Genomic DNA, 13,617 nt, shown 5'->3' with positions numbered 1-13,617 from the left:
AACACACTTGCACACACACACGCTCAACGTCACTGACCAGTGCTCACAACTTCACGTGTGTCCTCATTCATGCTCAGCTGCGTGCATACACGGTCAGCATGACCCAGGGGTTCCCCGTAGCTGGGGAGGCAAGAACAGACCCTGGCATGCAGGTGTACCCCTTGCTCCCTGCGGCTGTGTGTCCCCTGGGCCCGCAGACTCCCCTGAAGCACCTGGCACTGTCCTGGAACCTCCTGGAGCTTTGGCAGAGGTGGACTTCTACCTGCAGGGACCCCACAGTCCCCACTTCAGAGCTGATCCTGCCCACCTTGCATTCATTCCCCAACCCAGACAGCGGCTGGGGCCCCGCCCTTGGAGATCCCCACAGGGGTTTCCAAGTCATGGGTCCCACTGCCTCGGTGCTATCCTGCTGCTCCCCATTGGTCCTCGTGTGACACTGAGCTTCCAGTTCATGTTGAACACCAAAAATCCACTCTCCACCAGCATCGTGAACAGAGCAGGGGTTAGGGAACGGAGGGAGGGGGAGACAGGAGGGGGCTTCACAGGACAGCAGCCCAGGCATCTCCAAGGGAGCCGGCCCCACCCCCCATGCTGAAGATGTCCAGACATGGACGACCATCATAGAAGGCAGCCTGGTCCACCTCACGCTGCCCTCCGCCCAGGTCCAGGGCAGATGTGAAGGGCCAGGGTTGACCCCACCCCAGCATCCCTCAGCCAGTGACGGCTCAGAATATTCTGCCTTGAGCGTATAAGTGAGCTCTCTTTGCTTCCATTTCGGTCAACCCAGCTCTGTGAAAACGGATTTGTAATAGTTGCAAAATCCACGGGAGCAGAAAAGTTCGTGACACACAGTCAACGGAGGGTTCCCGATGCAAACAGCCCCTCGCCAAGGGGATGTGAAGACGACTTAAGGCCGTCATTTTCATACTTTCACAAATTTTTTTCCTACATTTATGTTTTTTAACTGTATTTTTTAATTAGCTATAATCCATAAAACATAAAAGTTGTCATTTTAAAGTATACAATTTAGTGGTTTTTAGTATATTCACAATGTCGTGCAACCATCACCACTCTCTAATTTCAGAACATTTTTATCACCCTCAAAAGAAACCTGTACCCACTAGCAGTCTCTCTCCATTCCTCCCTCCTTCCAGCCCCTGACAACCACCAGTCTACGTTCTGTTTCTATGGATTTGCCTATTTGGGACATTTTACATAAACAGAATGGTACAATAGGTGGCCTTTTGAGTCTGGCCTCCTTCACTTAGCATCACGTTTCTGAGCTTCCCCCACATTGTGGTATGTATTGGTCCCTCATTCCTTTTCATGGCTGAATAATATTCCATCGTCTGGAGGGACCACATTCGGTTTACCCATTCATCACCGAAGATAATTTGTGTTGTTTCAAACAAACTTTTCAAATACGCTATTTACAAAATAAATTTGGAAGCATCAGTGTGAACTGACAACTCTCTGGTTATTTTCCCTATTCTGAGACTAACTCCTTTCTGTGTTTAAAAGTTTTTTCTGGGGCCAGCCCGGTGGCGCAGTGGTTAAGTGCGCACATTCTGCTTTGACAGCCCAGGGTTGACCGGTTTGGATCCCGGGTGTGGACATGGCATGGCTTGGCACGCCATGCTGTCGTAGGCATCCCACATATAAAGTGGAGGAAGACGGGCACGGATGTTTGCTCAGGGCCAATCTTCCTCAGCAAAAAGAGGAGGATTGGTGGCAGATGTTAGCTCAGGGCTAATCTTCAAAAAAAAAAAATGTTTTTTCTTTTAAGAAATTATGGTGACTCTAGATGAAAATTTTAAACAAAATGTGCTTGGTGGGGAAAACCGAGTTGGCAATTCTGAATTTCCTACTCTCTCGGTCCGGGAGCCACGGGGCCGCGAGCTGGCAGAGCTTGATCAGCTGCGATGTTATTGAGAGCAGAAGGCAGGCGCTTTCACGTTTCCTTAGGGTTCCATCACCGCTGTGTTTGCAGGAATCGGAGTCTAGGTGGAGAAGGCGGTTCCAGCCTGTGGGGAAATAGGTCTTTGTGCCATCCTCCCTGCCCGGGCGGCCCTGTGCAGGGGAGGGGGCGGAGGAGGGCCCGAGATTCCATCAACTGAGTCACCGCCCTGTCAGGGGGGGGTCAGACCTGCCCATTTCGCGTGTGTGCCTTGCTCCCCGGTGTCGACTCAGAAGAACAAGAAAGGACAGTTGACTGCACACTGTTGTTCCCAGATAAGCTTAGGACCCCGTCATCTGCAAATGGGCTTGGGGTGGGGTGGCGGAAAGGTGATAAGGAAAGTGGCTCCATTCGACGTGTTAAAAATTACGTGCACATAGACTGTGTTACAACAGTAATATAATAAAGCAAATCAAAATTCTAAAAACAGGAAAAGAAAGAAAGAATCACCTCTCATCTCATCCCTACACAAGCACTTATTCACATTTTGATGAACTTTCAATTTGCCCAAACATAAAAAAGATTAAAAAACACTATTTTCTGATTATAACAGTTGTACAGTTTCACTGTAGTAAAAATATAAAGAAAAAGGGGGAGAAAAGAAAAGTGAGTCATTATATCACAACTTACAGACAATCACTATTACGATGTTGGTGTATTTCCTTCCTGTCTTTCTTTTTTTAAGCTATTATATGTTTCATAATTGGATCATACACAATAGTGTAGCAATTTTCATAGTTTCGTAGTCTTTTTCACCTAAAATCATAGACTGAATTTCTTCAAGCTGTGAAAAATATTTGAAAACATTTTAATGCGGTACATCCAAATAGAGTTTAAACACGTTGTGTGAATAATTTTGTATATTGACTTCTTCACTTGTCATATCTTTCCCATCCTTTGGGTCATCATGCAGCTTTGACACAGCTCTCATTGCTGACTGTCGTATGCAAATACATCTGTCAAGTGGAGAATCATAATTCACTCAGCTGGTACCCTCCTGAGGACAGGTCAGGATTTCTAATGATGCTTAGAAATATCTTTTTGTAAGTCAAAAGTTTCCCCTGGATAGGTTCCAACAAATGGATTTACTGGGTAAAAGAGTGAGAATAGTATTAAGCTTGTATATAAATGTAATTTTGCAGAATTTGCCTTCATAATATTGTAGGTGTGCAAAGGACCAGAAATCAACATTCTTCTGACATATAACTGGAAAGTCAAGTACAACTTTATTCAACAGATATATGTAAATAAATAAGTAGAACAAAGCAGCAGACAAGCCCTAGGGCCTCCTGTCTGCAAGATGCAGTCTTAGGATCGCAGGCGTCTCCACCAAACCTTCTGGGGAAAGAGAAAAGCTCATGCAGGGGTGGCAGAAGGAAATGCGCACCCGAGTGGATCAGAAGCTGAGGATGCACTTACACGCCTGCAGGTAGGTGGATGCACAACCCCCAGACGGCAGAGACTCAGCATGCATGCTGGGAAATCCTCAGGGAAGCCGGTTCATCGATGTCCCAGGGGAAACCACAGCCAATTTGGACCGCTGCCTATAAATCTGATATCTCTCTTCCTTTGGCATCCCCCCCTGCATTTCAATAATCTTCCTCACACAGTAGTTTTAAAACATTTTTTTCTGTATTTCCAAGTTGTCTGTTATGAAAATGTGCTACTTTCGTAATTAGAAACTAAATGTCATTTTTAAAATATTTTTTATGGTGGTAAAATATATGTTTATGTTGTGTGACATAAAAGTTACCACTTGATTTTTAAGTGTATGATTCAGTGGCATTAAGAATATTCACGATGTTGTGTAACCATCATCATTGTCTATTTCCAGAACTTGTTTTTCATCTTCCCAAACAGAGACTCCGTGCCCATTGAACAAGAACTCCCCATTCCTCCCTCCCCACTTGTGACCTTTATTCTACTTTCTGTCTCTATGAATTGGCCCATTCTAGGGACCTCAAACAAGTGGAATCATACGATGTTTGTCCTTTTGTGTCTGGCTTATTTCACTTAGCATCATGTTTGCAAAGTGCATCCACGTTGTGGTGTGTGTCAGAAGTTCATTATTATGGTTGAATAATATTCCACTGTATGGATATACCATATTTTGTTTATCCCTCCCTCTGTCCATGTGGGCTTGGGTTGCTTCCGTCATTCGGTTATTGTGTAACGCTGAACCTTGGTATGTAGTATCTGCTGAGTCCTGCTTTCAGTTCTTTGGGGTATATGCCTAGGGGTGGAATTGCTGGATCATCTGGTAATTTCATGTTTAACTTTTTGAGGAACTGCCAAACTGTTTTTCACAGCAACTGCATGACTAAGTGTCATTTAGAAAAGAAAACATTCATCTTCATATTGTTAAGCTGTCAATACTATTCAAAGTGGTCTACAGATTCAGTGCAATCCCTGTAAGAATCCCAATAACTTTTTTTGTAGAAATAGAAAAATCCATCCTAAGATTCATATAGAATTTCAAGGGACCCTGAATAGAGCAAAGTTGCTCTCACAGTTCCTGATTTCAAAACTTCCTGCAAAGCCACAGTCATCTCCAAGGCAGACATATGGACCAATGGAGCAGAATAGAGAGCCCAGAAATAAAACCTTGCATATATGGGCAAATGATTTTCAACAAGAGTGCCAAGAGCATTCAATGGGGAAAGGACAGTCTTTTTAACAAATGGCGCTGGGAAAACTGGATATCCACATGCAAAAGAATGAAGTTGGACCCTTATCTAACACAATATATAAAAATCACCTCAAAATGGACCTAAACATAAGAGTTAAAATTATGAAACGATTAGAAGAAAACATTGGGGGGAAAACTTCATTATACTGAATTTGGCAATCATTTCTTGCATATGATGCCAAAAGCACTGGCAATAAAAGAAAAAAATAAATTGGACTTCGTCAAAATTAAAAACTTTCGTGCATCAAAGAATACTATCAATGGAGTGAAAAGGCAACTCATGGAATGGGAGAAAATATTTGCAAATTGTACATCTAATAAGAGATTAATACCCAGAATATTTAAAGAACCCCTCCAACGCAACAGCAACAAAAAACAAACAACCTGATTAAAAAATGGGCAAAGGACTTGAATCGGCATTGGTTGGGCTGATCTTTGGCTCTGAGCATTCCGGCTTTTCCCCATGACTGATGCTTCTCTGAGGCGGAGGTGGCTGGCAGGAAAGGATGCCCGACTTTCCCAACAGGCTGAGTGTACCTTGCTTCCTGGCGGTGGGCTGGAGGCTTTGAAAGAAACGTGAGAACCCAGAGACAGCTGGGTGGGCTCCTCCCATCCGCCTTCCCACGGCCGGCCGGGCCCAGCTTCAGCTTCAGGCTCCCCTCGGGGCTCCCGTGTCTCCCACCCCCAGCTGCAGGAATGGCTGAGTCACCCAGGCCCGGGCTGCCAGCCCTGGAATCTGAGCAGGCCTCTGCTGTCCCCAGCTCGGTGCACCGACTCCCTGGGAAGTCACCAGACATATTGGACTAGGGCCCACCCATACGACCTCATCTTAACTTAGTCACTTCTTTAAAGACCCCATCTTTGAATACAGTCACGTCCTGAGGTTACGGGGGTTCGGGCTTCAACATATGGATTTGAGGAGACACACTTCAGCCCATAGCACTGCCCCTAATCTGACACTTGAATCCCACTACGATGCCTCTGGCAAGGGCCGCCCAGCCTCGGCTTGCACACCTCCGGTGGCAGAGAGCTCTGTACCTCCCAAGATGATAAAAGTGACTTCTAGCGGGTGGCTAGTGTCCCACGTGGAGGCTGGATCCTTTTGGCCCCCAAGAAATGGAGAAGGCCATTTCACAGTCTTGAACTTTTCAAAACAGGTTGGTTTCTCCCTAAACGGCAAGAGAGCTTGCTTGTCCTGGGAGACAAATTCAAAGGCAGACTCCGCTGGTGGAGTCGTCTGTATGTTGTTATCGGCCTCGAGCAGCGGTGGCTTCGGACCACCCCAGCAACGTCGACGCCTTGTTTGCCCAGATAAATGTCACGTCTGCTCCCAAAGGAGCCTATAAAAAAGCCACTTTGGGAGGAGGGGATGGTTTTAGGGGTGGCCACTTCGAAACTGGAAATTATTTTCTGCCCCACCCAAAAGAGTTGGATTGTTCTTGTGTGACCCCAGCCAGATGGCGAGAGGGTGTCACTAGGGACATGCAGATAAAGTCTTACACGATTCAGTTTGGCTTTAAAATCCATTCTCAGAGCTCAGCAAATGAAGCCTTTTTTTTTTTTTTTTTTACCCTGACGTCATTCTATTTTTCCTTAAAATTTTTTTCACATTACAAACATAATACGTGTTTCTTGTAGACAGTATGGAAAATATGGTACGACACAAAGAAGAAAACAATGATCTTTACTTCTGTCACCAGAAACAGTCTCTGTTAACACTTTGATGCATTTCTTGCATTTCTCTCTCTCAATGGGGCTATACCTTAAAAAAAAAAAAGGTTGCCTGGTATGTCTCACACCCACGAGATCTGACTGATGGAGCTGTACACGAGACAGACAAGGCCCACCCTCTTGGAGCTCACTGTCTACATGGGAGACACAAAATCAAATATAAATGAGCTTTCGGGTTGTTTCCAGTTTTCCTGTTACAAACAAGAGTGCAGTGGGCATTGTGAGAGCCAAGTGTCTGAAAACACACATATTGATTGCATCAGGATAACTTTCTATCATTGGAATTTATGAGACAGCGATTTTCGTGTTATTAAAAAAAACTGCGATGGTCATCTTTATGCATACTTGTGTTAATATTGTGTTGATATTATCTGATAAATACTTTCTCTGCCTGCATTAGACAATTCTCAATTACAGGCCCAGAGATTCTCTGCAACAGAAGGGATTCTGCAGCCTTCCTGTCTAGGCTAACCCTTCATCCCGCTCCAGTATCCAGCTTACATGCCCCCAGGGACAGAGAGCTCATTTCTCCCTCAGGGGGTTCATTCCACCCCTGCATGCCTCTGCCCTGGGAAACGTTCCCCTATACTGAAAAGATATTGGTCCTCCTGGGCTTCCACCACTCACCCTGGTTCTTGAGACCATGCAGAGCAAATCCAGGCCCCACCTCATCTTTGCAAAGACCCTGCTGAGCTTGCGGCCAGCTCCACGTCCCCTCAGAGGTCCGTCCTGCACGTGCACAGCTCCCATGGCTCCCGCTCCCTGCTGATGGCAGTTCCTTTCTTGGGACACCACCCAGGGATTACTTCACCTCCCCCGGGGTGCCTTCCCTGACCAGCCCTCCCCCAGGAGCCCCTGCGCCCCCTCCATGGAAGCACCTGTCGCTTTTACTGCCTCTCTCCTTCGCAGGGCGGCTTCAGCTCCATCTCTGCATCCAGTGGGCGCCGGATAAAAACCTGTTGAACAAACAAATGGAGGGTGAGATTCCAGTGCCTGTATCTTGGACAAACTCTGTGACCTCAGCACAGCGCGTGTTGGACCTTGGCTCCTTGCCCTGTGCTGTAAAGTGGGCACAAAGTCCGTGTCCTGGGTTGTTGGTGTGCGAGAAGTGTTCACTGGGCACATACCATGACCCTTGCCCTGTGCTGAGAACCGGGAACGCAGGGGTGAACAAGACAGGCCGGGTCCTGGCCTCCACGGCGCTTCCACTGTAGCAGAAATACGAACATGACCTCCATGAGTCTAGGAAGGAGTTACACGGGTGCTGGGCAGAAAGACCGGGGAGCACTAGGAGCATGTGGCCAGGGCAGCCCACCCTGACAGGGGGCTGTTCCAGCTGAGACCCGAAGGAGGAGGACCCTCACTTGAAGGGGGCGGAGTGCAGCAGAATTCCAAGCCCAGGGGACAGCGGGGGCAAAGGTCTTGAGATAGGTCAAAGCCAGGGCCACCCAAATATTGGCCAGAGGTCATGCAAAGGGCCTTGGCTTGTTCATTCAGTCAACATTCACAGAGCAACAGGGTGTGCCAGGCTCGGGCTGCTTGTGGGTTCCGGGTACCCTGGCGAGGAATCTGGCCCCTCCACTGCCCTGAAAGAGCTTAGAGGTCGGTGGGGAAGAGCAGATGATTCAAAAAATGTAGCATGATTCCTGCCTGTGTGCCCTGATCTCATTAATTTGGTAGTTGGCCCATTGAACTGCGGCTTCATGGGTTCATAGGTTGACTTCTTAATAAAGTGTTGGTTCGTTCATTCATTCACCTGACAAATCTTGACTGGGGCCTTCTGTGAGCAGGCGCTGTGCTGGGCTCTGGGGAACCGGCATGAACGAGACAGACAGCTCTGGGATCTCCGAGATAAATGCTGCATATGGGGAAAATCAACAGGTCCGTGAGACGGAGAGCGGCCAGTGGCGGCAGATCCCGGTCCAAGGAGGAACCACTGAAGCTCAGGCTTGAAGGAGGAGGAGACCTCCCCACAAAGATCAGAGGAGCAGTCCGTGCAAAGGCCCAGTGCCAGAGTGGGCTCGGCCTGTCCATGGCTCAGAGGGAAGCCTGCTCTCAAGGGAGCTGAGCAGCGGCTCTGCCTGTTGAACACGTGTTTTGCTCTTAACAAATCACCCCCCTAATTCAAAGGGGCTGCCAATGAAGAGGTGCCCCCGTCTCCGGCCACACACAGTGCCTGCGTCTTCCTGGAAACCAGCAGAGCGTGCGGCCCCGCGGCTGGCACAGCCTCCGCCTCCAGGCCTGAGCGGCGGGTGATGGCAGGGCGAGAACAGGGCTGCATTGTGAGCGCCCCCAGGATGCGCGGGCCAACAGAAGGCCTGAGTGTGTCCAGGCGGACAGGCGGGAGCTCAGAGGAGCTCACTGAGCCCCTGGTCACCAGGCCAAGAGTGCAGCCAGGAAGAAACAGGTCTTTATTAAGGGAGGCCCGGCACGGCCTGAAACGGAGGACAGGCCAGGCCATCCATCTGTGGCCTTCTCGAGGCTTCGTGAGAGGTGGCGGGCTGGAAGCAGGGCCACAGTGTGTACAGACACAGCAAGCCTACCCTTATAGTCCACGGTATGTCCTACACGGGGGAATTCACACACACACGCACGCCCCTCATCCCCCTTCTCTCCTCCTCCCTCCCCCAGGACAGAAAAAAGTTGTAAATGCAAGGTGATGGCCAGTGAACAATGCCTGTGGCCTGTGAGGCGCCTCTCTCCTCAGCTGAGCTGAATGGCTCCCCCACAATCCTGTGAAGTAGGTGCCCCTAGTAATCCCGTCTACAGATGTGGAAACTGAGGGTCAGAGAGCATCAGCAACTTGGCCGTGTTCACAGCCGGTAAATAATGGAACAGGGATGGAGTCCAGATGTGCCTGAGCCCCGTGCCTGTGCATGTCACCCCACGGGATGTGTGTGTGTGTGGTCTGGTTGTTCCAGGACACGTCCAGAAACTTGACCTGGTCAGGACACGCAGGGTGGGCTGGCTGTGCAGGCTGGCCAAGCTTACTGGCAGCTACTTTTGGGAAAACGGGCCCCAAAGTACCCCCCTGGCAGTTCAGGGTGCCCTGCAGGCTAGGGCATGTCCTTCATGGGCTCAGGGCCTTGGGGAGCTGGGTCAGGCCCTGGAAGGCTGGAGGGCAGGAAAAGGAGCAGAGTCCCAGGGGGAGGGTACGGGGGGAGGGGGCGTTCAGGAGAGAGGCTCGGGGGTATGCTGGCCCTCCTGGCCACCTGCCTGGGAAAGGAGACTACTGTTCATGATGCTGTGACCTCTTCACTGTCCACCTGCCTCTGACTGGACCCTCCCTCCCACTGTCCCCCAGGGGAGCCCCAAAGGGTCTCTCAATCAAACCGCCTTTTGCCTTGTTGGGGCCTTCCTGGGGACAGATTTCGAGGCCCCAGGACCGGCCCCTTCTGGGCCCTCACCTCCTGCCTCTCCGACTTTGGACTTGGCCCTCTGAGGAAGCTCTCTGAGTACACAGGTCCTGGGCACGCCTCCTGCCCCTGTGCCTGTGGTTTGTCTGCAAGAAGCCTTCCCCTGACTGTTCCACCGCAGGATCCCCCCTCACCCCAAGGCTCCAGGACTCGGGCAGGCCTCCGCCCTGACACCCAAGCTGGTGAAGGCGCCTCTCTGGGCCCCCAGCCCCCGAGCGTCCCCTGCCCAGCGCTGGTCATAGTGGAGACAGACGACTGTCTGGCCCCTCCAGAGCTGCTCTCCTCTCAACGGAAGGGTGTGTGGTCTTGTTACTCTGGCTTAGGGAGCAAATCGTGCCCCCCCACAACCATTTAAGCTCTCAGATTCCATGGGTCAGGAATTCAGGCTCATCTCTGCCCCACGGCCCCTGGGGCCTCAGCTGGAATCATCTGGAGCTTCGTTCATGCCAGGCAGTTGATGCCGGCTGTCCACCCGGGGCCTCAGTTCCTCTCCCCGAGACCTCATCGCCGTGTGGGCTGGTTGGGGCTTCCTCACAGCACAGTGGCCAGCGTCCCCCAGGGTGAGCATCCCCAAAGATGGAGGCGGGTGGAGCTGGGCTCCAAGGGGAGAGACACGCCCGCCATTGCTTGGTGGGAGAAACGTCCAAGTCATGGTGTAAGGAGGGCAAGTGGGATTGTCTGCTGCACACAGCACCCCCTGAGCCCAGCGCAGGGCCGGCCCCCAGCAGGTAGTCAGGAGATTTCTGTCACTTGGCTGAGCTCACATAGCCCCATCACAGTCTCCAGATGAGGAAGCTGAGACCCAGAGAGTTGCAGCAACTTACTCAAGGCCCTCAGCTCCGGGGGCACCAGTCCAGCTGCACCACACTTTCCACTAGTGACCAGAGGTGGGATGTCCAGGAAGGCAAGGCCTGTGAACCTGCATTGGCATTGGGGGGCTGGGGGGAGGGGACAGCTGGCCCTGCCCCTCCTGGGACACGTGGGCAAACTCTTGGACACTGGCAAATTCTGGTGGGATCACAGAGTGCGATCACGCACATTTGTGTTGTCTCTCTCCGTCGTTCTGGTGAGCCCCCATCAAGGATGCCCTTAGGTATCTCTGTGGTCACAAGGGGGCTGTGTGGACAGACGGGACCTGCTGCCTGCGGAGGGGCCATGGGGCTATCGGATGACCACTGGCTGTAACTCCTCTCTGAGTTATTCAGGGAAGCCATCCAATGACTCCCATGGTCCCCAGGATGAGGGCCACAGTCATTGAAGTGGCTTGGGGCCCCACCTGCTCCCTGTGCCCCCCACCCACCAGCCTCAAATTGTCAAGGCCCCACCGGTTTCTGCTACCTGAAGGCAACCATCAGCTGGACAAGACACCCACCCTCTGCAGGCCTGTGGGAGTCAGAGCAACACCCAGCTGCAGGTGCCTCACACCCACCTTGTGCTAGCCTGCTTTTTTCTTTTCAAAAACGTAAAACTGTATTTTTATAAGCTGATTGCACAGTGATGACTCTGCTGTATTATTCGTGCTCTCTCTGTCCCTGGGTGTTTGCACATGCTGTTCTCTGTCTGGAGTGCCCTTCCCCCACCCATCTCTCTCTGGCAAACTTCTACTCATCCTGCAATGTTCAGCCCAGTCATCGCCTCCTCCAGGAAGCCATTCCTGACTGCCCACCCCAACCCTGGATCTCACATAGAAAGCCAATGTTTCTTCTTGTGACCACCTAGATGACTCTTGAGCTGTCTCTCACTCCTGCTGTCCCTTGAAGACGGGACTGGGTCTTATTCACGTCTGTGTCCTCCATGCCCAGGTCAGTGTCCGGCATATGTTACATACTGCAAACAATGTTTGTTGAATGAAGAAGTAAAGAATGCGTGTATAGATTAGGCCGTCCAGGGGCGTGGTTAAGAGTGCAGACCTGGAGCCAGCCTGCCTGGGTCCTACTTCCATTTCCACCATTGACAGGCTGTGTGAACTTAGATAGTTTTCTTGGCTTCTCTGGGCCTCAGTCATCTCAAAGGCTAGGACAGTCGGAAAGCTATGTGGGTCTGCCAGCTCCTATCCATGAATTTCACCAAGCAGTGAGCTTGTTGTTTTTTTAAAGTCTCAGCTAATTCTAAGACTAGAAGGAAATAGATTCGAAGACTAGAAGAAAAGATCAACCTCAGTGGATGCTCTGAGACGGGGAAGAGTGCTGGAGTGGGAACCTTGGGTAACGATGGGCATGGCAGCGAGCGAGTCTCGTCCTGACTCTCAGTTTCCGTTTTTTTGTCTGTCACATGGTGGTAGGGGGGAGCTGGACCGCATGTGGACCTGACCCAGGGCTGCTTCCCCAGGGGCCTATTGGCCCACAGCAAGATGAGGAAGAGAGTAAGATGCAGAGAATTGACCGCCTGACAGAGCTGTGTGACATCTTTTAGACCTAACAACAGAAAATATGGCCCTGGTTGTAGCCCTCTGCGTTCTCAGCTCAGTCTCCCAGTAATTCACTGGTGGTGTATTTTATGAAAGAGGAGGCCCGTGGAGGATGGGGGGTGGATGCTGGCCCGGCTCTGCAGCTGGCTCAGAAGGGCTCAGGGAGAGAGGATAGGTGAGGACCGAGGTCAGTCGAGTCCCAGTTCCCAAAGGTCCAGAAGCTTCCTTGCGGTCTGAATGCCCCTCAGCCTCCCCGAGCCAGCCTCCCTCTGGCCCAGCTGGCCCATATCCAAGACCGCGCTCCATTCTCCCAGTGCCCAGACTAGAGACCTGGCTCAGCCTGGACTCCCCTCCCCTCCCCCACCCCACGAGGCCGGTCCTCAAGTCCTGCCCCTTCTTCCTCCTCTGCGTCTCTAGGTGCACCCCCCTCTCCCGCCCGCCTGGACTGCAGCACAGCCTTGTTGGCAAATAAGAGGCATAAACTACAAGAGAAGCAAAAAGTTTATTTGGGGGTCTTGAAAGGTGCAATTTGGGGAGCACAGATTCGGTAGAAACCCAAATAGGGTCCCGCTAGGGGGTAAAAGTCAGGGGCTTTTAAAGGGAAAGAGGGGGGTCGTATCACAGAGAACGCTCATTGGAGGTGGAGGCGGAGAGCTAGTCTCGGCTGAACGTTGATTGACTCTTGATTCCATCTTCGGAAAGCCCACCATCCTCAGTCTTTGTGACCAGGGTGTCCCTTCTCCTGCTGACCTCTCACACAATTGCTTGTAAACAGTTGCCCTTTTGGCCCAATCCAAAGGTTCGGCTCAGCTCAAGGTTCAAGACAGCCGGGCAGTTCCTCTGGAGACGCAGCTGCAACTCGTAAAATGGCTCCCCTAAAGTCAGTTTCCAGAGCCTCCTGCCTGGTCGCCCAGCTTCCAGGCCTGCAAACCACCCCCATGCCACCTACCCTAGAGTGATTTGTCTAAAGTCACAGATCCATCCCCAGCTCACACCTGCTGTCACCTGCTGCCGCCCGTCTTTGTTGAGCGTCGGCTGTGTGCCAGACCCAAAATGCCCCTGACCTCCCTGAGTCCCCACGGCAACCCCGGGAGGCGGGGGTTGGTTGCACCCACTTCACACATGAAGAAACTGAGGCTGGGGTGGGGGGGACGCGTCCACGGTTCCCCAGGTAGGAAACCGAAGGGAAGTGGTGAAGAGACATACAGATCTGAACCCAGGCCTGCCGATGCCCAAGGCCCTGCTCTTCCCCTCACCAGGCCACCATCCATGGGATCGAGTGTAAATGTCATGAATCATCACTAAAAAAGCTTGTCACCTGCCCCGTGCATTAGCCCAGTCTCTCCTCCTCCTGCCTCAGGCCCCCAGGGTCCTGTCCACACCAGCTTCTCAAGGAGGCCTCCCAGCCTCCTCTTGC

The 13,617-nt window shown here is 51.4% G+C and overlaps 1 long non-coding RNA gene across 3 annotated transcripts; it reads right to left on the bottom strand.

Annotated features, from left to right (window-relative positions):
• Positions 1-944: 944 nt before the first annotated feature.
• On the bottom strand, positions 945-8,460 carry LOC106840078 (uncharacterized). 3 transcript variants are annotated; one of them, XR_011502370.1, is made up of 4 exons: positions 8,134-8,460; positions 7,256-7,333; positions 7,005-7,142; positions 6,270-6,408 (listed from the first exon to the last, which is right to left on the bottom strand). It is a non-coding gene; the product is annotated as an uncharacterized lncRNA (long non-coding RNA). The 3 variants fall into 3 exon arrangements; XR_001400304.3 differs by lacking the exons at positions 6,270-6,408; positions 8,134-8,460 and adding an exon at positions 945-2,024 and having other exon boundaries at positions 7,256-7,414; XR_011502369.1 differs by lacking the exons at positions 6,270-6,408; positions 8,134-8,460 and adding an exon at positions 963-2,024 and having other exon boundaries at positions 7,005-7,159; positions 7,256-7,391.
• Positions 8,461-13,617: the final 5,157 nt, after the last annotated feature.

This window comes from Equus asinus, chromosome 3, assembly GCF_041296235.1.
Source record: "Equus asinus isolate D_3611 breed Donkey chromosome 3, EquAss-T2T_v2, whole genome shotgun sequence".
NCBI classification, from domain to species: domain Eukaryota; kingdom Metazoa; phylum Chordata; class Mammalia; order Perissodactyla; family Equidae; genus Equus; species Equus asinus.
The sequence above is the reverse complement of the archived record's forward strand: the minus strand, read 5'-3'. Positions and strand labels throughout refer to the sequence as shown.